General features: G+C 32.8%; 5 long non-coding RNA genes across 17 annotated transcripts in view; 2 read left to right on the forward strand and 3 right to left on the reverse strand.

The window, feature by feature from the left end:
* The window catches only part of LOC127070226 (uncharacterized), a 36803-nt gene extending 33970 nt beyond the window's left edge, over positions 1 to 2833 (forward strand). For 10 of the 12 annotated variants that reach the window (XR_007784385.1, XR_007784386.1, XR_007784387.1 and 7 more), the window contains 4 exons: positions 384 to 595; positions 822 to 1013; positions 1094 to 1234; positions 1715 to 2833. This is a non-coding gene — a long non-coding RNA (uncharacterized LOC127070226). Of the gene's footprint in view, positions 1 to 383; positions 596 to 821; positions 1014 to 1093; positions 1235 to 1322; positions 1475 to 1714 lie in introns of those variants that run through there. The other 2 variants (XR_007784388.1, XR_007784389.1) reach the window with 2 other exon arrangements.
* LOC127070230 (uncharacterized) lies at positions 2525 to 5574 on the reverse strand. Its single transcript, XR_007784392.1, has 2 exons — positions 4808 to 5574; positions 2525 to 3957 (listed from the first exon to the last, which is right to left on the reverse strand). It is a non-coding gene; the product is annotated as an uncharacterized LOC127070230 (long non-coding RNA).
* A 3273-nt stretch (positions 5575 to 8847) lies between these two features.
* LOC127070259 (uncharacterized) lies at positions 8848 to 10086 on the reverse strand. The gene is made up of 4 exons (XR_007784446.1): positions 10014 to 10086; positions 9439 to 9692; positions 9094 to 9261; positions 8848 to 9014 (listed from the first exon to the last, which is right to left on the reverse strand). It is a non-coding gene; the product is annotated as an uncharacterized LOC127070259 (long non-coding RNA).
* Positions 10087 to 14889: 4803 nt separating this feature from the next.
* Positions 14890 to 16509, forward strand: LOC127070257 (uncharacterized). The gene is made up of 4 exons (XR_007784444.1): positions 14890 to 15050; positions 15372 to 15625; positions 15803 to 15970; positions 16050 to 16509. It is a non-coding gene; the product is annotated as an uncharacterized LOC127070257 (long non-coding RNA).
* Positions 16510 to 18753: 2244 nt separating this feature from the next.
* On the reverse strand, positions 18754 to 21030 carry LOC127070254 (uncharacterized). 2 transcript variants are annotated; one of them, XR_007784441.1, is made up of 4 exons: positions 21016 to 21030; positions 20586 to 20765; positions 19907 to 20222; positions 18754 to 19803 (listed from the first exon to the last, which is right to left on the reverse strand). It is a non-coding gene; the product is annotated as an uncharacterized LOC127070254 (long non-coding RNA). The 2 variants fall into 2 exon arrangements; XR_007784440.1 differs by having other exon boundaries at positions 21012 to 21026.
* Positions 21031 to 24702: the final 3672 nt, after the last annotated feature.

Raw genomic sequence — 24702 nt, forward strand, 5'->3', positions numbered from 1 at the left:
GTGCGAGTGAGTCTCGTACGGTAAATAATCCTCATCAGTAGACATCATACATCTCAAGTGGTGTCTTTACAAGTAGTTCAAGCGGTGGAAACAATTTCTTCGTTCTCACTAGTCAGTTATTTATGTCATCAATATGAGGTAAATTTATCAGTAGTCACTAGTACATAATTTATTATAAAATTTCAATTATATACTATCGAAACGAAACTGATTTTCCTGTTAAATACCACCTCCATTATTATTTGTTGCTTTTCAGAAAAGGTACTTTATATTATTTAAAAGGCCGCAACCCCATTTATCTTTGATATCTATATAATTTACATGAACAATTGAATATCTATCGTGAGTCGTAACTAATCTACAAATTTTGACTTGTTTTACAGGAATACGAAACGAAATAAAGACGGGTGCCGTTCTCGTAGCCCGGAAGTACTGGAAAGAAACCGAATTGACGGATATGTGACATATGAATATTTCCGAGGAAAATATGCCATTTCAATTACACTGAACGTGTAGATTAAACATCCGACATCCGAAATGAAACTTTTTTATTTACTTTGGCACCTCCTGTTCTTCCGACGATACATCTTACATGGTTAGTATAAATACCCGATAATATAATACCCTTCAACCAGATTAGGATATGAAAACGTTTTCCTGTTTAGTCTTAAATTTTAATGGTAAATCAATCAATGCTGTGTTTATGGAATAGGAAGATATTTTAGAGACAAGATATAAATTTTTTATTCTAAAATGTAATGTGTAATATAAAATCTGTATCATATGTATACTTTATAATAATTTATTCGATTTTTACACAGATTTTATAAAGTCGGCGAGGTCGTTACATTGATAATTGAATTCATTTGAAATCTTCCACGTTGAAGAGAATCTTCTAAAATTGGCGAAATAGCAATATACATAATTACCTGTTTTATGCAGAAAACGCGACACTATTGGTACGCCATTATTATAACAATCATCGATCTTAATATTGGATTTTAATAAACAAGGTACGAGGAGATCGGATGTACGTAACTTGTCATGTACTTTATCCCAATTTTCTATATGAATTTCATCTCTTATTATATAGCACATTGGATTGTCAGAGGAGTGGTTCGAAAAGTCGTCGCAAAATCTATTCAAGGAAAGTGCACCGTTACCTGTTGCTGAGAAATGATGTACTCTTCAATGTCTCCATATCGATGTATTGCAACATAAATTTACCATAGAGGTAAGTTTGATAATCAATATTCACAATTTTACATATTTGATTGATACATTCATTTTTGGAAACTAAATTGGATTATAATTTCGCTCAGTAGGTATATGTCAAAGAACTTTAAACACAAACGAAAGTAGCTAATTTTCTCATCGAAATGAATTTCTTCAAAGTAAATATACATTGAAGTAAATTTTTTGTGAATTTAAATTCATCGTGATATATGAAATTAGTAAAGAACGAACATTCTTTATAAATTCAAATACGTACTGGTATCTACTCCTTAAATACGGATTATATGGAAGTTTACTTCGGTTAACTACAATATTACATTTGTATGCACATACTACGACGCTTAATATGTACCTCAAATCCATAATACATATCATAATACACAGCAATATCAGCTTAGCATTAAATGTAAGACTAAAAAGAAACACGTTCTCCGGATTATATTTGTTTGATAGTCGTACATTTATACTCTCTTTGTAGGACGCATTACCGGATGAGGATCAACGAAAGAACAAATTTAAATATGTTGCACTTGGATCGTCGAATATTTAATTATCACGCGAAGCGTACGCGAAAAACCGTATTTTCCCAGGACGTATTATATTTCACATATCGGTTAATTCAGCTTCTTTGCTGTCATTTTCAGGGGTTGGAATTGCTTCCGCCTTTAATTCGTGTCGTATATCTCTAAAATAATGTATCTAAAATTCGTGTATCACTCAATATTCGTAGACTGGTGAAGACTTAACTGAGTCATTCGTTCATTTCAATTGTAGAATTACCGAAAATAAATCAGGCAATGCCATTTAAAAGCAACTTTTCCAATACGCAACAAAGTAACAATTAAAATGATGTAAATCAAGAAAATCATTTTCAATTCCAAACTATAGAAATGAAATTTTACAAGAAATCTTATACTAATCAGTACGGCTAAATTTTAAAAATATTGATGGAGTAAACGAATGACTAGTGGGAACGATGAAATTGTTTCCATCGTTTGAATTATTTGTAAAGGTATCATTTGGGATGTGTGATGTCTACGGGTGAGGATTATTTTCCGTACGATACCCACTTACACGTTACTGGTTCGATAACCACCAAAGGAATGCTAACTCCCTAAATTAAACGAGTCCTCCCATTAGAGGACCAAACTTCCTAAATTTTATATCTCTAGCTAGAACGGTAAATAATTTCTTCTATTAATTCCAATTATTGTAATTAATAACATTATATTGCATTGATTGCTATAAAATGATTCCTTAATTCCTATACTACTATAAATTCGTAATGTTTCTTTCTTTCTTATCCCTAGTCATACTTAAAAACAGTTTTCTAATGTTACCAAATATTAATGATATTACAATTTCCGTACTATGTAATTCTTTTTGTAAAATCTTCCGATGAAAAAAAATTTTTTCGTCGGAAGTTGTATCTACTTTCAGATTCCTTGGAAACATTTTCTCCAAATATTACCCTCTCTTTTGTAAAAAAATATATATCTTAAGTTATCGAAGAATTCATTTCCGTTATTTTACAATAATATTATATGATAAAAATATGTATTCAAAGAAATAATAAAAAACATGTACTCAAAGAAAATCTTTCGTCATATTTTTTCGTTTGCCAATATTATCTTCTTCTCTTTCACGTATTTCCCCTCCGAAAGAACTACAGAGTTTGTGAGTTATTTGAGAAGATCGAGTGATTGCATCGCCATATTTTTTTGCAAGACATGCACGTCTCTCTGGATTTTTCTATTGAAGTAGCAAAAGAAATCTAATTCCTAGATACATGAAATGAATATCAGTCAGTTTTACCAGATACGTTTGACAGTTTTACATTCTGAGATAAGATGGACTTGTTTGCAATGGTATGCGAGTAGACCTCGTTTAACATGCTGACATTTGGTGAAGTAAACAAGTATTGATAAAACTGGGATTAAGAGATTTTCAAAGCTGAACTCACTTGGTATTGAAACATCGAGTAGTACAGATAGATCCCTCGACTAATAATTCAGGAAATCAGAATAGTAATATTCATTTTGTATATATCGCTTCGTTATTTCCTAATCTACAATTTGAGACTACCATACCGTTTACTTACTTATTTCTTTTTCGTTGAGCATGGCAAAATTTACAAACAAGAGTTTCGAGTCATATGTAATGCCGAAGGGGAATTACAGGTATACACATTTATACGGATACGTTAGAAAAACTAAATATTAATCGGGAGAGATAGCAGTGATAGTGATGTCATCCAACGAGAAAACGAAGAGATCTCATACATAATGAGACGAATGATAGTGTTGGAAGAAAATAGCTTCAACATTTATCACAGACATCGTAAGGCATTATAAAGGACGACATTTTGATATTTGACAAAAATATATGATCTCCTATGTCTACGAATTAGCTTGTTAACTGGTATTGATCGGGATTTAATGATCTGCACGGACGTAATACATTCCCTCGTACATATCGTCCAGCCTTATCATATTAATCTATTATTTATTACCTCTCTCCCTACATGTGCGGTAGTTCAAGTTGGCGGGATCGAGGGCGCGATATTGCATGCATGTTGCGTACATCTTCTCTCTTATTTCGAAAACGAAAAAGGTCTTTTTTCGTTAGTTTTTCTCCAGTGAAACAAAGCAGACAATTCGATGATACGATTATCAGCTACCATTTAGAGCGTATTCGCCGCCGATGGGTTGCTTCAAAAACCTGAAAATGTTAAAGCACGATTAGATACTTATACTGATCAATTTGCCCATGATATAATCTTAGAAGCGTATCAGTAATGTGTATATTAACGCCCATAAGATATATGTATCATAAGAAATTACCAAGAAAAAAATTACTTCTTTTTCATTCAATGTTAATCTTTGGTACAGAGCAATCATTAAATAGGAAGCAGAAACGTGTATTGTAATATGTAGTTAGGCAATGTGGATCATTATATTTGGGTTATTTCATAAGGTAGTAACGAGAAAATAAGAACTCGTCGCATTAGAAAGGATTGATCGAGAAGTTCGATTTTCTCGAACTCATATACTTTTCGGTCTATTCGATTCTTTCGACCGTTTAATTGGAAATGTTGATTTACCTTCGAATGAAATACGTAAAAGAAAAAAATTGCTATTACGAAAATAAAATAAATATAAGAAAAGAATTTCTCTGAATTCCCAAGTCTTATCATTGCGAAATAATGGTGTAATATGTTAATCGCATACTGCTGTGTATTATGATATATATAATGAAGATGAGCTGCACATTAAGCAAACGTAGGAAGTGTACACAAATTTAGTATTACAGTTAACCAAAATAAACTTCCATATCATTCGTATTTAAGGAGTATATATTGCTATGTACTTGAATTTATAAAAAAATGTTCTTTACTACTTCGATATATTACGACGAATTCAAATTCACCAAAAATGTATCTTATACTCCACATTACAAATTAGAATAAAAAATTTATACCTTGTCTCCAAAATATCTTACCATTCCATAAATACAGCATTGATTGATTTACCGTTTAAATATAAGACTAAAAAGGAGAATGTTTTCATACCTTGATCTGGTTGATGGTCTGACGTTTGTATTATCCATGTAGGACTTGTTATCGGATGTACAGAAGAACAGGAAGACCAGGTAAATATGTTTCTCTTTGGATGTCTCATATTTAAGTGTCAAGTTGAGCGTAGTTAAAATTCTCGTATCTTCTTTGGAATTACAATCCGGATATCGGTCGATTCAGGTCCTTTGCAATACTTCCTGGGTATTGGAACTGCCTACGCCTTTAATTAGTTTTGTATATCTCTAAAATAAGCCAAAATTCGTAGATTAGTTAAGACTTACGAGAGACATTCAACTGTTCATCTAAATTGCGTAGTTATCAAGGATAAATCGGGTTACGCTCTTTTAAGTGATATAAACTACCATCTCCGAGAAGCAACAAATAATTATTAGGATGATATTACATAGTGTATAATTGAAATTTTATAATGAATAATATACTAATGACTACTGAAAATTGACCTTATATTGATAACAGAAACGAAAGACTGGTGAGAATGAAGAAATTGTTTCCGCCGCTTGAACTACTTGTAAAACTACCGTTTGAGATGTAGGATGCATACACATAGGGAATATTCATTGCACTACACCCGCTCGCGTATAACTAGTCACACATCTACCGAAGGATAGACCTACAACTTTATCGCGGTTCTCTTACTTTCCACGTAGAACAATCAATATTTCCTATTACACGATCGAAAGATCCCGAAAGGTCGTAAGGTGCGAGGAAATAGAATTCTCTATTGATCTCTAATAGTCGGATGTATCATCATCCTTTTTCTTCAATGCTCTTCTTTCGCTTCTTCTCTTTCCCTACTACAGTTTACAAATTGAAACTAGAAATCTACTAAAGATTTTAAAAAATTGGAAAATAATGTTCTTCCCGTTCTTGTCGTTAAAAGTATATATGAATAAGAATTAATTTCGAGCAAAGAATATTGTTCGACATCTTTTTTCGTAATATTAGCTTCTATTCCTTTTCTGTTACTTAAGTTAACGAGCATCTCTCTTTCTTTATTTTCCAGTAGCAAAGATATGGATTCAGATAAAATCATTCCTCAGATTTAGTTTTCTTTCGTAATATCATCTTCTGCTACTTTAAGTATTTCGCATTTCTGTTTCACGTTTTACGCATATGAAAAAGATTTATTTGACATATTACTACTGTACCTTTTTCACTACCGTATGAAATAATCCATATTGCACAAATACATATGGAAATAAACGCTCCTACTTCACGTTTATTGATCGCTCCGTCCCAAGGATTAATATTGAATATAAAGAAATTAATTTATTTCTTGATACACTCTCGTAATAAAAATATCTTGTCAACGTTATTATACACATTTTTAATTTCTCAGACGTCGGCGGAAAATGTTGTCTATGCAATAAAAAACTTTTTCCGATAACTTGATGCCATAATAAAAATTGCATAATAAACGAGATGATCGGCATGAGAATAGTCCCATTGTTCTTAGAAAGTTTCAGTTTTTGTTACAGTTCATCGGCAGTGACATGATGCTTCATGTTAGAGGACGAATTCAAGAAAAGGAAAAGTAAACACACATCCATATATCTCATATGTGGAGAACAAACGTCGAATAACATGTTATCGGTTCGATTGTATTATATTATCAACGTCCTCCAAAACTTTTTTAATGCATCGTGGAGGTCTATAAATCAATATGCTGCATCTAAAAGCAAGGCATTTCGCATTTGAACCTCCTTCTTTTCTTTAAGTAGTCCGTAATAACATGTTATATATCGCGTTCATTATGTGATGGAGAATACCCGGAAAAAGGAAGAAGAAGACGATCATTATCATGGCAGTGACGACGTGCCTTGACGAGTCTTAAATTGCTGCCTTTTACAAAACTACATTCCAGTGGCGGTACGAGGAGATGGACTGTATCTCATTGAAAGGATCCAAAGATAAGCGGCTTTAGGAAGAGGATATAATCGAGTTTGTCGAGATAGATTTATCGAAGGGCTGTTCGACGTTGCAAACAGAATCTGGATTAAAGAGAAATTGTAATGGTACTCGGACGGGTTTATCTTCGAAAATGATTAAATCTGCATGTACGATCAAAGGATTCACCATTCTTCGGGATGACAGTGTTAGCCAGGGAACATTTTTAAATTATGCGTGGAATATTCAGTGTACGTTTTCGTCACCACCTCATCGTTATACTAGTTTAAATAATTATTTAAACTGTTCATTAAACTAATTATTAATTGTTTTATATAATTAAAAAAGGAGGAAACGTTTAGTTCAATGTTCCAAATTGGTTATCGTAATATTCGCGACACGTATCTAAAAAATATTCATAATATTTAATGTACATCTTCAGTAATATGGAGATTTGGACCAATTAATTTGCTGGTTTACATATCTTTGTAATAAAATCAAAATTTTATCCCTTCTTATTTTCTGCCATATCTATGATACGATACCTTGTTAATTTGGCCATCCCTGATTTGCTTTATTCCGTTATTTCAATAGAAAAATCCAGGGAAACATGCATTTCTCAAAAAATTGCGTCCCAATCACTCGACCCAACCAAATTACTCGCTAACGCTGTGGTTCTTTCGGAGGGGTGATACATGAAACGTGAGTTCAGCTTAAAAAATCTTTTAATCCCAGTTTTATCAATACTTGTCTATTCAACAAATATCACCATATCGTACGATTCATTTTCGTGTATCATTGCAAACGCGTCCTTCTTATCACTCTCTAAGTGGTTTTGTTAAGCTCTCAGATCGTTGTGAACTTTCTTCTTTTCCCTGAAACCGACTGATATTATTTTCACATATATTGTTATTTTGGCCATTCTTCACTTGCTTTATTCTGCCATTTCAATAGAAAAATCCCGAGAAACATGCATTTCTGATAAAGTTGCGTCGCAAACAATCGATCATCCCAAATCACTCACTAACTCTGTGGTTCTATCGGAGGGGTGATACGTGAAAGAGAAGAAGGTAATATTGGGAAGCGAAGAACTATGACGAAAGATTTTCTCTGTATATATGTATTTTATTATTGTGCAATTGCGGAAATGAATTTTTCGATAACTTGAGCAATAAGCACTTGTTAACAAGAAAAGAAGGTAATATTTGCAGAAAATATTTTCAAGGAGAATGGCGGTAGATATAATCTTCGACGAGAAAATTTTTTTACGACAGAAGATATTGGAATAAGAATTACATAGTACGAAAATTCTAATATCATTAATATCTGATAATATTAGAATACTATTTTTAAGCATAACATGGAATTGGAAAAGAAGTAATATTACAAATATACTATACGAATTAAGGAATAATTTTGTAGCAATCGATGCAATATAACTTTAATAAATGCAACAATTAATGTTATGGGAATTATCATTGCAATAACTATTAACAATAATTAATTATATTAGAAGTAATTAGAGTTTTACGCGATTATTTCCAGTAAAAAAGAGACGAATAGTTGTCAATTTCATTGGAAGCTTCCAAGATTCATGAGATAATTTCTCGTGTACGTAGAATATATATAAATATAACTATGGAACTATAGAAAGGAGGCAATTTCTCGTCCCCGTGCTTACTAGCTAGAGAATTAAAATCTAGAAAGCTTGGTCTTCCAACGGGACGACGTGTGATTAATTTCTGGATAGCATTCACTGAAGGAACCAGTAACAGCAATCGAGTGCCATACGCGAAATAATCGCTAACTATATATACTTCGTCCGTCCCAAAGAATATATTTACAAATAATCCAAACGGCGAAATCAATTTCATCAGTAGTACTAGTCATTCGTTTGTTACATCAATATCCTTTAAATTTAGCTGTAGTCATTCGTAAAATATCTATTATAAAATTTCATTTCTATATTATAAAAAGGGTATTTAGAAGGCATTTAAAAGGCATCATTTGCTTTGCGTTCGGTAATTATACAATTAAAACGAACGAATGACTTTGATCAGTCTTAAACAATCTACCCAATTGGACCGGTTTTAGAGATATGGGAAACAAATTAAAGGCGAAAGCAATTCCAATAGGCAACATTTATTGCGAAAAATCTGAATTTACCAATATCTAAATTATAATACATTCATAGAAGATACAGGCATTTCAAGTATATTAATCAACGAGCAATAGCTGCTTACATCTTCGAAATGTTTCTTGAAACGATCTTCTGTTTCCACAGTCCAATGTGCTACATTATAAAAGATGAAATTCATATAGAAAATTGGATGAGATGCGTGACCAATTAGTTATATCAGATATCTTCGTACCTCGTTTATTAAAATCCAGTATTCAAATGGATGGTTGCGATCGTGATAGCTTAGCAATGGCGACATGTTGCTTCCGCACACCAGATGATTAGGTGCCTTTCTCGCCAAATTGACACGAATACCATCCGGAGGATTTGTGATGATTCAATTTCAAATAGCACATCCTCCCTGAAAAAATCAATACATTATTCTAAAATGTGCCTATGATACAGATTTCATAACCCACATTATATTTTAGAATAAAAAATTTATATCTAGTCCCTAAAATATCTAATGACTCCATAAACAAAGGATTGATTGATTTACCATTTAAATATTAGACTAAACAGGAAAACGTTTTCAAACCTTAATCGGGTTGATGATCAGACATTTGTACTATCCACGTAGTATGTATCGTCGGATGTACGGAAGAAGAGCAGGTGCCAATTTAAATATGTTTCACTTCGGATGTCGAATATTTAAGTATCACGGTGGCCGTAGTTGAAATTCGTGTATCTCCTCTGAAATGTATTACAATTCAGATATTGCTAAATTCGGATCCTTCGCAATAAATATTGCCTATTGGAAAAACGTTTCCCTTTAAGTAGTTTCGGTCATCCCTAAAATAAGTAAGAATTCGTAGATTAGTTATGACCTACCATAGACATTCAAATGTTCATCTAAGTTGTGTAGTTATCAAGGATAAATCGGGTTACACCCTTTTAAGCGATGTAATGTACTTTCTCTGCGATGCAACAAATAATTATTAAGATAATATTTATTAGGATATTCGGTTTCATTTCCGTAAGGTATAATTGAAATTTTATAATAAATTATATACTAATGATTACTGATAACTTTATCTTATATTGATAACATAAACAAAAGACTATTGAGATTGATGATATTGTATCAACCTATTAAACTATTATCATAATTACCCTTTGTGACGTATGATGTATAAAAATAGAAAATATATATAGTAAGGCACTGAGTGGCGTATTGCTAGTTCCACAGCCACCGAAGGAATGACCAACGGTTTTACCGCTCGTCCTCTGATATGAGGTACTCATCCCCCACGCCCCGCAGTCGCTACTGGCGCATACCTTTGCGACCGAGCAGGCGCCCTCTGCGAGAGTTTATTACATTTCACGTAGATTCATCAATATTTCCTATTAAATGATCGAACGTTCCGGAAAGGTCGCAAGTTGCTGGGAAATGGAGTTTTCCATTCATCTCCATTAATTGGCGCTGTCATCATCATTTTTCAACTATGCTCTTATTTCGCTTCGTCTCTATCCCTACTTCAGTTTACAATTTGAAAGTAAAAATCTAGTAAAGAATTTTTAAAATTGGCAAGTAATGTTCTTCCCGTTCTTGTCGTTAAAAGTTTATATCAATAAGAATTAATTTCGAGTAAAGAATATTGTTTGACATTTTTTTTGTAATATTACATTCTACTCTTTTTCTATTATTTAAGTTAACAAGCATCTCTCTTTATTCTGCAGTAGCAATGATATGGATTCAGAGGAAACCGTTCGTCATATCTATTTCTTTTTCGTAATATCATCTTCTTCTTTTTTAAGTATTTTGTACTTCCACTTCATGTTTTACGCATTTGAATACGATGGTTGAGGTAAATCGATATTTTCCATTTCGCAGTCGAACGAGACGAAAAGGCCGAAAACGATTTGAGTGAGTGGAAACGAGTTTCTCGACAAATCCCTTTTAATTCGTCATATTAGTACTGATCCTTTTTCAATATCGTATGAAATAATCCTTATTGCACAAATACATATTGAAATAGACGCTTCTGTCTCATGTTTCTTGATCGCTTTCTACCAGGGAAAAATATTGAATGGAAAGAAATAAATTTTTTTGTTAATGAAAATGTCTTGTGAACGTTATGAGACACATTTTTAATCCCTTCTGCATGGGCGACATATCGTCGTCGTCGGCGAAAAATGCTTTCTATGCAAAAAATATTTATTTTCCGATTTCTTCTTGCCACAAGCATAAAAATAGCATAACAGGCGAGATGATCGGCAGGAGCACTATGCAATTGTTCTTTAAAATCATCAGTTTTTTGTTACAGTTCATCGACAGTGACATGATGCTTTATGTTATAGAACGTATTCAAAAATAGGAAATGGAAATGTACATTCATATATCTCGTGTATAGAGATCACACATCGAATTATATGTCATCGGTCGATTATATTGCATTATCTAAGATTATCGGTCCTCCAAATGTGTTTTAGTGCTTCCTGTGGATAATAAATAATAAATCAAGATGCTGCATCTAGATGCAAGGCATTTCGTTTTTAACCATGATTCTTGTCTTTAAGCGATCCGCAGGAACATGTTACATACCGTGTTCATTACGCGATCGAGAATACCCCAGAAGAGGAAAACGAAGACAAAATTTCTAATGGTAGGGACGACGAACCTTGATGTGTCTCATATTGATTCACTTTACAAAGCGACATTCGAATGGAGGTAGGAGGAGACGGCATATATCTTATTGAAAGGTTCGAATGGTAAGCGGCTTTAGCCATTGCATATCATCGAGTGCGTCGAGACAGATTTGTGGATGGGCTGGTCGACGTTGCAAATGGATTCTGGATTAAAGTGGCATTGAAATGGTACTCAAACAGGTTTATCTTTGAAAATGATTAAATCTGCATGTACGATCAAAAGATTCACCGTTTTTCGATATAATAGTGTTAGCGCGGGAACACTTTTAAATTATGCGTTTAATATTCAGTGTACGTTTACATCACCCTGTCATCGTTATACCCGTTTAAATAATTATTTAAACTATTTATGAACTAATTATTAAATTGATTATCACACTCCGTTTAAATAATTGTTGAATATTACTAAACAGGGAAGAAACGTTTAATTCAATGTTCCAAATTGGTTATCATAATATTCACAGCAGGTACTTCAATAATATGCATAAGATTTAATAGACATCATCAGGAATATAGGGATTTGGGCCAATTAATTTGCTGGTTTGCTCGAATCGTCTTGTTAACGATTGAGGTATAATAATTTGCAGGTGCCTAATACGTTCCCCTATAATTATCGTCATATCCCTTCATATTGAACGTATTATTCTTGCTATTCTCCGTCCGTTTGTATACCTTTGCATGGTCGTGGGCTTATTCACGTTAACGGGATGAGTGTACGTAGAGGTATCCCTTTGAAAGGACGTGTGTGCGTATAAGTATCATATCCCGGGAATAAACAGATATTTTTGCATTTGTTTTCCTCTCGTCGAACAAAGCAGACGTTTGGATAATAAGTTTAAGGGAATATAATATCGTTTAAATTTTACGATCATGAAAACAATTCATCTGTCGATTGTATAGTATTTCTAAAGAGACAATAATTTGAAATGCTAGAAACGTCACTATAGTAATAACAATATTTAATTTATCGAAGAGCAAGGAAATTGATACAAATTCTTTTTTCTTCCTTCGAATATATCTTTTAATTTTCTCGTAAATGATAAAGTAAACAACTTTTTTTTACATAAAAGGAAAAGGAAACATTTATCTACAGTCGTGTTTACATATATGAGACTGTGGTAGTACCCGTTTGTATGAAAGAACTAAATTAGTGGTGGTACATCGATTTACAAATGGAATGATGCAGCCAAAAAGGAAATCGTATTATCAAATTATCTACTTAGTTTCATGAGAGAAAAATAAGTTAAGAAATTTTCTTCTTTCTTCTTTTTAAAATAAGGGAGGAGATACAAGTACGCATGCCCACAAGACAGTGCACGTATTCCCGCCCACGTTAACTAGCGCGCATGAGCGCGCACAATGAACACGGGAATGGAGAGAGCTAATAACGAGTCGTTTAATACCAAGGAACCTGACAATACATATCGAAGAATGTAATGTGTACGCTCATTTTCATTAAATCCCAGTCAAAATTCGTGTTCCATAATAAATTAATTCGTCCAAATACCTATATTTCTGAAATATATTCATTATATATAATATTTATGTATATGAGGTGAATAATCTGACGAACAATTTGGAACATTAAACCAAACATTTCCTCTCTTTTTCTTTTCATTTACAATGGATAACTGTTTAAACTAACGATGTAAGGACGACATGATCACTTAAACGTACGCTGAATATTTAACGAATAATTTAAACGTGTCTCCGCGCTAACACTATATCGAAAATCGATTAATCTTTTCATCGTACATGCAGATTTAATCATTTTCGAAGATAAACCTGTTCCAGTACCATTTGAAATCCACTTTAATCCAGAATCCCTTTGCAACGTCGACCAGCCCATCCACAAATCTGTCTCAACACACTCGATCATATGCTCTGGTTAAAGCCGCTTACCATTCGAACCTTTCAATAAGATATATGCCGTCTCCTCCTTCCTCCATTCGAATGTCGCTTTGTAAAACGGAGAATTATCAGACACATCAAGGTTCGTCGTCCCTACAATTAGAAATTTTGTCTTAGTTTTCCTCTTCCGGGTTATTCTCGATCGCGTAATGAACACGATATGTAACATGTTCTTACGGATCGCTTAAAGACAAGAAGTATGGTTAAAAACGAAATGTCTTGCATCTAGATGCAGCATCTTGATTTATTATTTATTATCCCCAGGAAGCACTAAAACACATTTGGAGGACCGATAATCTTAGATAATGTAATATAATCGACCGATGACATGTAATTCGAAGTCGGATCTCTATACACGAGATATATGAATGTACATTTCCACTTCCTTTTTTTGAATACGTCCTATAACATAAAGCATCATGTCTCTGTCGATGAACTGTAACAAAAAACTGATTATTTTAAAGAACAATTGCATAGTACTCCTGCCGATCATCTTGCCTGTTATGCTATTTTTATGCTTGTGGCAAGAAGAAATCGGAAAATAAATATTTTTTGCATAGAAAGCATTTTTCGCCGACGACGACGATATGTCGCCCATGCAGAAGGGATTAAAAATGTGTCTCATAACGTTCACAAGACATTTTCATTAACAAAAAAATTTATTTCTTTCCATTCAATATTTTTCCCTGGTAGAAAGCGATCAAGAAACATGAGACAGAAGCGTCTATTTCAATATGTATTTGTGCAATAAGGATTATTTCATACGATATTGAAAAAGGATCAGTACTAATATGACGAATTAAAAGGGATTTGTCGAGAAACTCGTTTCCACTCACTCAAATCGTTTTCGGCCTTTTCGTCTCGTTCGACTGCGAAATGGAAAATATCGATTTACCTCAACCATCGTATTCAAATGCGTAAAACATGAAGTGGAAGTACAAAATACTTAAAAAAGAAGAAGATGATATTACGAAAAAGAAATAGATATGACGAACGTTTTCCTCTGAATCCATATCATTGCTACTGCAGAATAAAGAGAGATGCATGTTAACTTAAATAATAGAAAAATAATAGAAAGTAATATTACAAAAAAAATGTCAAGCAATATTCTTTACTCGAAATTAATTCTTATTGATATAAACTTTTAACAACAAGAACGGGAAGAACATTATTTGCCAATTTTTAAAATTCTTTAGTAGATTTTTACTTTCAAATTGTAAACTGAAGTAGGGATAGAGACGAAGCGAAATAAGAGCATAGTTGAAAAATGATGACGACATAACCAGTTAATAGAGATGAATGGAAAACTCCATTTCCTCGCCGCTCGCGACCTTTCCGGAACATTCCATCTGGTAATAGGAAATATTGATTAATCAACATGAAACGTAATAAACCATTGCAGAGTGCGCCTGCTCGGTCGCAAAGGTAAGCGCCAAGAGCGATTGCGGGGCGTGGGGGATGAATACCTCATATCAGAGGACGAGCGGTAAAACCGTTGGTCATTCCTTCGGTGGCTGTGGAACTAGCAATATGCCAGATAGTGCCTTAGTATATATATTTTCTACTTTTATACATCATACGTCACAAAGGGTAATTATGATAATAGTTTAATAGGTTGATACAATATCTTCAATCTCAGTAGTCTTTTGTTTATGTTATCAATATAAGATAAAGTTATCAGTAATCATTAGTATATAATTTATTATAAAATTTCAATTATACCTTACGGAAATGAAACCGAATATCCTAATAAATATTATCTTAATAATTATTTGTTGCATCGCAGAGAAAGTACATTACATCGCTTAAAAGGGTGTAACCCGATTTATCCTTGATAACTACACAACTTAGATGAACAATTGAATGTCTATGGTAGGTCATAACTAATCTACGAATTCTTACTTATTTTAGGGATGACCGAAACTACTTAAAGGGAAACGTTTTTCCAATAGGCAATATTTATTGCGAAGGATCCGAATTTAGCAATATCTGAATTGTAATACATTTCAGAGGAGATACACGAATTTCAACTACGGCCACCGTGATACTTAAATATTCGACATCCGAAGTGAAACATATTTAAATTGGCACCTGCTCTTCTTCCGTACATCCGACGATACATACTACGTGGATAGTACAAATGTCTGATCATCAACCCGATTAAGGTTTGAAAACGTTTTCCTGTTTAGTCTAATATTTAAATGGTAAATCAATCAATCCTTTGTTTATGGAGTCATTAGATATTTTAGGGACTAGATATAAATTTTTTATTCTAAAATATAATGTGGGTTATGAAATCTGTATCATAGGCACCTTTTAGAATAATGTATTGATTTTTTCAGGGAGGATGTGCTATTTGAAATTGAACCATCACAAATCCTCCGGATGGTATTCGAGTCAATTTGGCGAGAAAGGCACCTAATCATCTGGTGTGCGGAAGCAACATGTCGCCATTGCTAAGCTATCACGATCGCAACCATCCATTTGAATACTGGATTTTAATAAACGAGGTACGAAGATATCTGATATAACTAATTGGTCACGCATCTCATCCAATTTTCTATATGAATTTCATCTTTTATAATGTAGCACATTGGACTGTGGAAACAGAAGATCGTTTCAAGAAACATTTCTAAAATGTAAGCAGCCATTGCTCGTTGATTAATATACTTGAAATGCCTGTATCTTCTATGAATGTATTATAATTTAGATATTGGTAAATTCAGATTTTTCGCAATAAATGTCGCCTATTGGAATTGCTTTCGCCTTTAATTTGTTTCCCATATCTCTAAAACCGGTCCAATTGCGTAGATTGTTTAAGACCGATCAAAGTCATTCGTACGTTTTAATTGGATAATTACCAAACTTAAAGCAAATGATGCCTTTTAAATGCCTTCTAAATACCCTTTTTATAATATAGAAATGAAATTTTATAATAGATATTTTACAAATGACTACAGCTAAATTTAAAGAATATTGATGTATTAAACGAATGACTAGTATTACTGATGAAATTGATTTGGCCGTTTGGATTATTTGAAAAGATATTCTTTGGGACGCACGAAATATATACAGTTAGCGATTGCTTCACGTATGGCACTCGATTGCTGTTACTTGTTCCTTCAGTGAATGACCTCCAGAAATTAATCACACGTCGTCCCGTTAGAACTCCACGCTTCCTAAACTTTAATTCTCTAGCTAGAACGCACGGGGACGAGAAATTGCCACCTTACGTAGTTACGTAGTTACTTTAATATAGACTCTACGTACACGAGAAATTATCTCATGAATCTTGGAAGCTTCCAATGAAATTGACAACTATTCGACTCTTTTTTACTGGAAATAATCGCGTAAAACTCTAATTACTTCTAATATAATTAATTATTGTTAATAGTTATTGCAATGATAATTCCCGTAACAGTAATTATTGCAATTATTAAAGTTATATTGCATCGATTGCTACAAAATTATTCCTTAATTCGTATAGGATATTTGTGATATTTCTTCTTTTCCAATTCCATGTTATGCCTAAAAATAGTATTCTAATATTATCAGATATTAATGATATTAGAATTTTCGTACTATGTAATTCTTATTCCAATATCTTCTGTCGTAAAAAAATTTTCTCGTCGAAGATTATATCTTCCGCCATACTCCTTGAAAACATTTTCTCCAAATATTATCTTCTTTTCTTGTTATCAAGTGCTTATTGCTCAAGTTATCGAAAAATTCATTTCCGCAATTGCACAATAATAAAATACATATATACTGAGAAAATCTTTCGTCATAGTTCTTCGCTTCCCAATATTACCTTCTTCTCTTTCACGTATCACCCCTCCGATAGAACCACAGAGTTAGTGAGTGATTTGGGATGATCGATTGTTTGCGACGCAACTTTATCAGAAATGCATGTTTCTCGGGATTTTTCTATTGAAATGGCAGAATAAAGCAAGTGAAGAATGGCCAAAATAACAATATATGTGAAAATAATATCAGTCGGTTTCAGGGAAAAGAAGAAAGTTCACAACGATCTGAGAGCTTAACAAAACCACTTAGAGAGTGATAAGAAGGACGCGTTTGCAATGATACACGAGAATGAATCGTACGATATGGTGATATTTGTTGAATAGACAAGTATTGATAAAACTGGGATTAAAAGATTTTTTAAGCTGAACTCACTTCGTATTGAAACTTCGAGTAGTATAGATAGATCCCTCGATTAATAATACAGAAAATCAGAAAAGTAATATTCTCTTTGTATATATCGTTTCGTGATTTCATAATATACCATTTGAGCCTTCCAAACCGTTTACATACTTATTGCTTTTTCATTAAGAGAACGGCAAAATTTCCAAACGCGAGTGATTTTCGGGTCATAGGTAATACCGAATGGGAATTCCTTGTAGACATTTATAAGAATATGTTAGAAAAAATAAATATTAATCAGGAAGAAAACAATAGCAATGACAGTAATGACATCCAACAAGAAAACTTATAAAGGACGAAATTTCGATTTTTCTGCAAAAATATTTGATCCCCCATGTCAACAAATTCCCTTGCTAACGGGTACTGATCGGCATATAACGATCTTCCCATACATAATACCTTCTCGCGTACCTATCGTCAAGAACCATCATTTGAAACGATGTATTGTTATCTCTCTCCATGTATGTGCGCGCTTACGTGTCCAGTGATGTGGGCGGGAATCAATACGCTTGTCTGAGTACATCTCTCTTATTTAGAAAATAAGAAGGGTATTTATTCATTAGTTACTCGTTAAACCAAGCAAACAATTTGATAATACGATTTGCGATATAATTAAGTTATCTATTCAGCAATATTATTTAATTACCTCGTTAAGTCTTTTTCACATCGATGTACCAGATCTGACCTTACTCTTCTATATGAACACGTACATTTCCCGAGAAATGTACTCCCTATTGGAGAATGCAAAACAATAGTACCATTATATTTCTAGCTATGTAATATTTCGTATATTATGTATCGAATCAAATGACTCCTAAGAAAATACTCCATTGCTCAGCAATGGATGTATGTGTTATCGAATGATGAATCTAAATAGGAAATTGAATAATACAGGTAATCGTATCTTCCAATTGTCTGCTTGGTCTGATAAGAGGAAAGCAAATGAAAGAATACTTTCCTTATTATCCAAATAAGACAAGATTCCTACATACAAAAGCACACAGGACCGCTCACTCAATCTCGGCCACTTGAACTGGCGCAGATAAGGGCGCATCAGAGCATACACAGATAGAGAGATATAGTAACGAAGAGTTCAAAACGAATGTACTTCACGATAAGTACTACATACATCCATTATCACTAAATCCCTATCAAAACTTATCAATTGGTTAATTCGCGCTACGCAGAAATTACTTCGATCAAATTTCAATATTTATGCCGTTCACCGCTAAAGCCGTTCACATTCGGATCCTTTGATAAAATCCTATTTTCTCGTACTACCGTACCAAGCTTTATAAAACCGCGCCACATTGGTCTTTCAAAGCTTCGTCGTCAAGCACAAATCTTTTCCCTCTTCCTAGATATTCTTAATCATATAATGAACGCATTGAGCCAAGGAGTATATTTAAAGAGAAAACGATAAATCATAGTACCACCAACAAGTATTAAAAATAATTTAAAAATCGTTGATGATTTTAGATAATACAATCCCGCCGACCGATACCATGTAATTCATTGTCGGCGCATAAGATATTTGAATATGTATTTTTCTTTCTGCTTCTTGTCATTTTTCAACTGCTTCTAGAACCACTCTTCTGTTTTCACAACCCAATCTGCTATATTATAAAACATGAAATTCCTATGGAAGATTGGAGAAGATACGTGACTAGTTACGTATATCTGATTTCTTCATATCTCGTTTATTAAAATCCAATATTAAAGTAAATGGTTGCCAGAGTAACGCCCTCGCAATAGCAGCAAGTTGTTTCCATACACCAGTTAATTAAGTGCCTCTCTCACCAACTTGGGTTTCCTATCACTTGGAACATTTACAATAAATTCGGGAGCAGAACCAGCTTCCTCCGCCGGTTTTACGATCTGATACATTAAATAACAAACGACATGTAAGGCAAAATTCTTTGAAACAACATTGAAATTTTTATTCATAGATTATTATTCATCAACTCTCCTTCATCAAGTCTCTTGCTTTCCATATGTAATATTCTTCATTACACTAGTTGAAAAATATATGGGTTCTTGATTTATATGCACTAATGGTGTACCTTTAGGATAGCTAGAATTAAGAGATCTAATGTCCCACTTATCGATGGAAATACTCTTGTCGCCATCATAAAACCTATGTAAAAATTCAATAAATTATTATGTTATATACCCAGATTTTATATTCCATATCACATTTTAGAAAAAAAAATTTGTATCTGATCTCTAAAATATCTTACCGTTCGGTAAATACAGCATTGATTGATTTACCATTTAAATATAAGACAAGAAAAGAGATAAACGTTTTCATTTCCTAATCTGGTTGATGGTCGGAAATTTCTTCTATGCAAGTAGGACGTATCTTCAGTTGTAAGGAAAAACAGGAAGTGCAGATATAAGTTTGTTTCATTTCGGATGTTGAATGTTTAATTATCATGATGAGCGTAGTTTAAATCCTTGTATCTTCTTTGGATGTAATTAGAATCCAGATATCGCTCCATTCTGCTTCTCTCTAATACTTCTGTGGTATTCGATAACGTTCAGTCTTGGATATCTCTGAAATAATTTAAAATGCCTGAATTAGTTGAGACTTAAAACAGACGTTCAATTGTTCATTAAAATTGTGCATTCATCAAAGGTAAATCCGACTACGCCTTCTTAAGTATAATAAATTTCCTTCTTCGAGAATCAGCGAAAGAGGACTTAGTGTGACACTGGTTACGAAAATCAGTTTCATTTGCATAATATAGAATTGAAATTTTATTATAAATTGTATACTAATGATTACTGATATATTTGCCTTTTGTCGATAACATAAACAAGAGACTAGCAAGAAAGAAGAGATTGTTTTATCGCTTGGACTGTTTGGAAGTCTCCTTTGGGACGTATGAAGTATACAGGCGATTATTTAGCACTTACTTGATTATTACTTGTTCAAAAATTATTGAAAGTATGACTTCTATAGGCAACATTCTTGCACAAATCACAACATTAGAAGACCGAGCCAACTACCGAGGAAGAGCTCGGTGGGATGGATTAATACATTCGGCCCTGATTAATCGATACCGCGTATTACACGATATATAGAGCCGAAATGACCTGGGAATTGGGAGAAAATAAATTTTTCCATTGTTCTCTATTAACTGGACAAGATATATACCTCTTTTAATTTCTGTTTATTACTTTTTTTTCATCCTCTGATTCTTTTCAATTTATAATTGGAAATTGAATAAAGAATTTTGATAATCGGCCATCAATACTTTTCTTGTTTTTATGGTTAAAAATATTTATCAGTATTACTTTCGCCAAATCAATACTACATGAAAATATGTTTCATAATATTACCTACTATTCTTTTTCCTTCGTTTACGTGAAGAAGCATCTCTCTTTCTTTACTGTACATTTGCAAGGGAATGTGGATTCAGAGAAATTTATTATATTTATTTTCTTTCGTAATATTAGTTTTGATTATTTCCGTTTGTGTATTTCATTTCAATAAGGTTTACACAAATCAATCGAAACTTTCTATTCCACGGTCGAAACAGCTGAAAAGGAAGAAAGGAGTACGAGTGGGCGGAACAGAATTTGTCGACCAATCCCATGTAATTCGATATACTTTTCTCCTTTTAACTACGATATGAAATAATCCACATTGCACTATGGCATATTGCAGCAAACGCTCCTGCTTCGTGTTATTGATTGTTCCCTACCAAGGATTAATATTAAATGAAAAGGAATTAATTTTTTTGGTGACATTTCCTCTTAATAAAAGTATTTCGTGAGCGTTATTATGAACATTATTACTTCTCGTCTGTCAAACTTCCGCCAAAAACGTTTTTTACGCAAAAAATATTCCTTTTTTGATCTTTTTTTTCATTTTGTCCTTTAAAATTTTCAGTGTTTCCTTCCAGTTCATGGACGTTCAGTGACGTGATACATGATGTTACGGGACTAATTCTGTAAAATGATATAAGGAATGTTTCATATACCTCGTGCATGGAGAGCACATATCGATTTACGCGTTATCAATCGGTGATACTGCATTATCTAAAATTATGAACCTCTTCCAAAACTTTTCTACTGCTACTAGGGAATACTACCAATCAACTTGTAGGAATAAATAGCATTTCCTTTTGAAACATCCACTTGTCTGTATCCAATTACCTTGTTCTATACCGTGTTCGTCGGGTGGTCGATAATAACCAGAAAGAGATATAGGAAGGCAAAGTTTATAATTGCCATTACGACGAACCTTCTCGAGATCGATATAGTACTGCTTTACTAACCTACATTCGAATGGCGGTGCGAGGATAGGGAATATATCCTTTTAAAGGATCCATCGGTAAGCAGCTTTAACAAGAGGATCTAATGGATTGATGGCCGAAAGTTTGTCGAGGGGTCGTTCGACGGCGTACGCGGATTGTGGTTCGAAGTAGAATATTTGCTCTTATGAGGGAAGATCCTTCATAGAAAATAATATTTCATCTCGGTATCTTTATGGATTCAATCTCATTCCATCCTCCAAGGAATTCAAGGCAGTCGAGGAGGGAAAATGAATATCAATAATAACGTTGACAGTGTTCCTTAAATAGTGGTTTATTTAACTCGTACATCTATATAGTTTAAATTATCTGAAGCATTAAGTTTGAAGTTTCCACCTTTTCAAAAAGAGGGCAATCGGTAAAGTCACTCAAAAGTTCGTTTCTGTTGACATTATGTGCATCTACGCAACTCATATGCAACCACCCCGAGAACAAAATTATAAATTATTGAAATTTTAGTTAAAAATTATCTTATGTTCCTCGCGCGATCCGATATTCGTAACGTTTAAGCGAATATATTATCGTTTAAATATTACGATCATGAAAACGATTCACCTGTCGATTATACATTATTTCTAAGTTGAAATGCTATAATCGTTATTAAAGTAATAATAATTTTCAATTTTCTAAAGAGCAAGGAAAATGATACAAATTCTATTTTCTTTCAGTAAACGTATAAAAAGCCCCGAATGATATATATTTTGATATTTTTCCGCATTTATCATAAGTACTCCGCGCGCTTTCGAACGTTAATCAGCTGCAACACGGCATTTCATCCAGCAAACGTGGTTTATATTATAACATATTACATAATAGTATTTGATTTATACAAATTTATATACATCGACGAACAAATTTCTTGCAAAAGAAATCAAAATTCTATTCCATATAATTTTCTACGATACCCATGATAAGTTTTGAAACAATTCAAGTATACGATTTTGTTGTTTCTCTTAATTTGTCATAAATTTGTTCATTGATTTATTGTTATTAATTGGTTCGAAAAAAAGTAAGGGCAGAGTAGCAGATCAAATTCAATTCGTAACTCATTTGAAAATATTATTAGTTAATATTAATAAAATTGTTATAAAATATGTAATGTTAATAAAATAAAATCGGCTTATTTCTTAAATATTTTTTAATCTCCAACACTTTCCGAATACATATTTGGTTGCGTTTTCTTTATTTTTGTTTTTTTTTAATATCAATTTTATATTCTCTTACCTTGAATTTTGCATTTAATTTCCTGGTAAAAAATAAATTAAATAATAATAAATAAATTTTTTTTTAAATTAAATGAAAAGCAAACATTTTTCAACAGTCGAGTTTACGTTTATCTTTGTTGCACAGATATATGAAAGTATGGAATCGGTATCAGTTGCTTCATTTTACCGACATGCATCTCTTTACTTCTTTCTTAATTTCAATTTATTTTTCAAGTTTCTCTTTAATTTCATTTTCATTTATCAATATGTGGACAAATGTGTGAATAAATAGGTATATAAATGTATTAGATTCTAGTATATAGTAAGATATATAGGTATATATATATTGATATGATTGTATGTATTTGTGTATATATGTATAAAGTCCGTCTGCCGTGTGAAAAGAATAATCAAAATTGCATTCATTAACTCATCAGGCAGACCATATGAGGAAAAATTATTTATCTAAATTTTTGCAAAGCAACCTTTTAGAATTCTGACGAACGCACGATAATGATTCTACGCCTCTCTATTAATAATAGGACTGGCTTTACAAAAGTAATTGGCATAATGATGAATTCAGAGATAAAAAAAAGTATGGTTTATATTATCGAGGGTATGTTGTTCAAAACGATATAGATGATATAGAATTCATTATCGTGGATGGTTGGTGGCCAATATATTATTCTGGGACTTTCTCTACTGTAACTCATAGGAACATGCTTAAATAACGACACAATAAACAAATTGTACTTCCTTTTAAAGGATACAATAAATTCAAGAATGAAATCACAGTTTGTCTTTCGTCTATTTCTATCCCACTATTTTTCATAAATTCATGAGATATTATGTCATCCCCGGTAATTTCATCACAATGTTAGAAATAATTTTTATCGATACTACCGTTAAGGAGAAATCCGTTTTTTTCTCCTCCTTTACACTTTTTTATTTTTTTTCCCCCTTTAATATCCCATATCTGTCATTCTACATACGCATATATTTTCTATCCTTCCAATTAATAAGCCTCTACTTTTCGTCGTTATTTACTAATTCATATTTATTTATTGTTTGTGCAGAGAATGTTGACATTACCATGAAATGAGAATTTTGAATATCGTATTTAGAAGGAATTGTAATCTCAATTTCACAGAAAAAATTTCTTTCTGTAACACTTATAACTTACAATTTGAGCGATGTCGATCGCTTCATCCAATAACAGTACCGAGAAACAATGTAATAGCTCGCTATTATGTTGAACGAAGTATTACGGAAATGTTTGTTATATGTGCGCTTATTGAGTAATAACATCATTCGAATAACCGATTCGCAAAATAAAAATATTGTGTTAACAGAAATATAATAACATAGCAGCTATACTCCATTATAAGTAATAAGAAATAGACGATTTAAGAAATATAATACTTTCCAAGAAACTAATCGGTTTGAAACATAATATACTAAATATTGGATAACTAGAAGTAGGACTGAATCACTTGTTTAAGTTTTCCT

Source organism: Vespula vulgaris, chromosome 17, assembly GCF_905475345.1.
Source record: "Vespula vulgaris chromosome 17, iyVesVulg1.1, whole genome shotgun sequence".
NCBI lineage: Eukaryota > Metazoa > Arthropoda > Insecta > Hymenoptera > Vespidae > Vespula > Vespula vulgaris.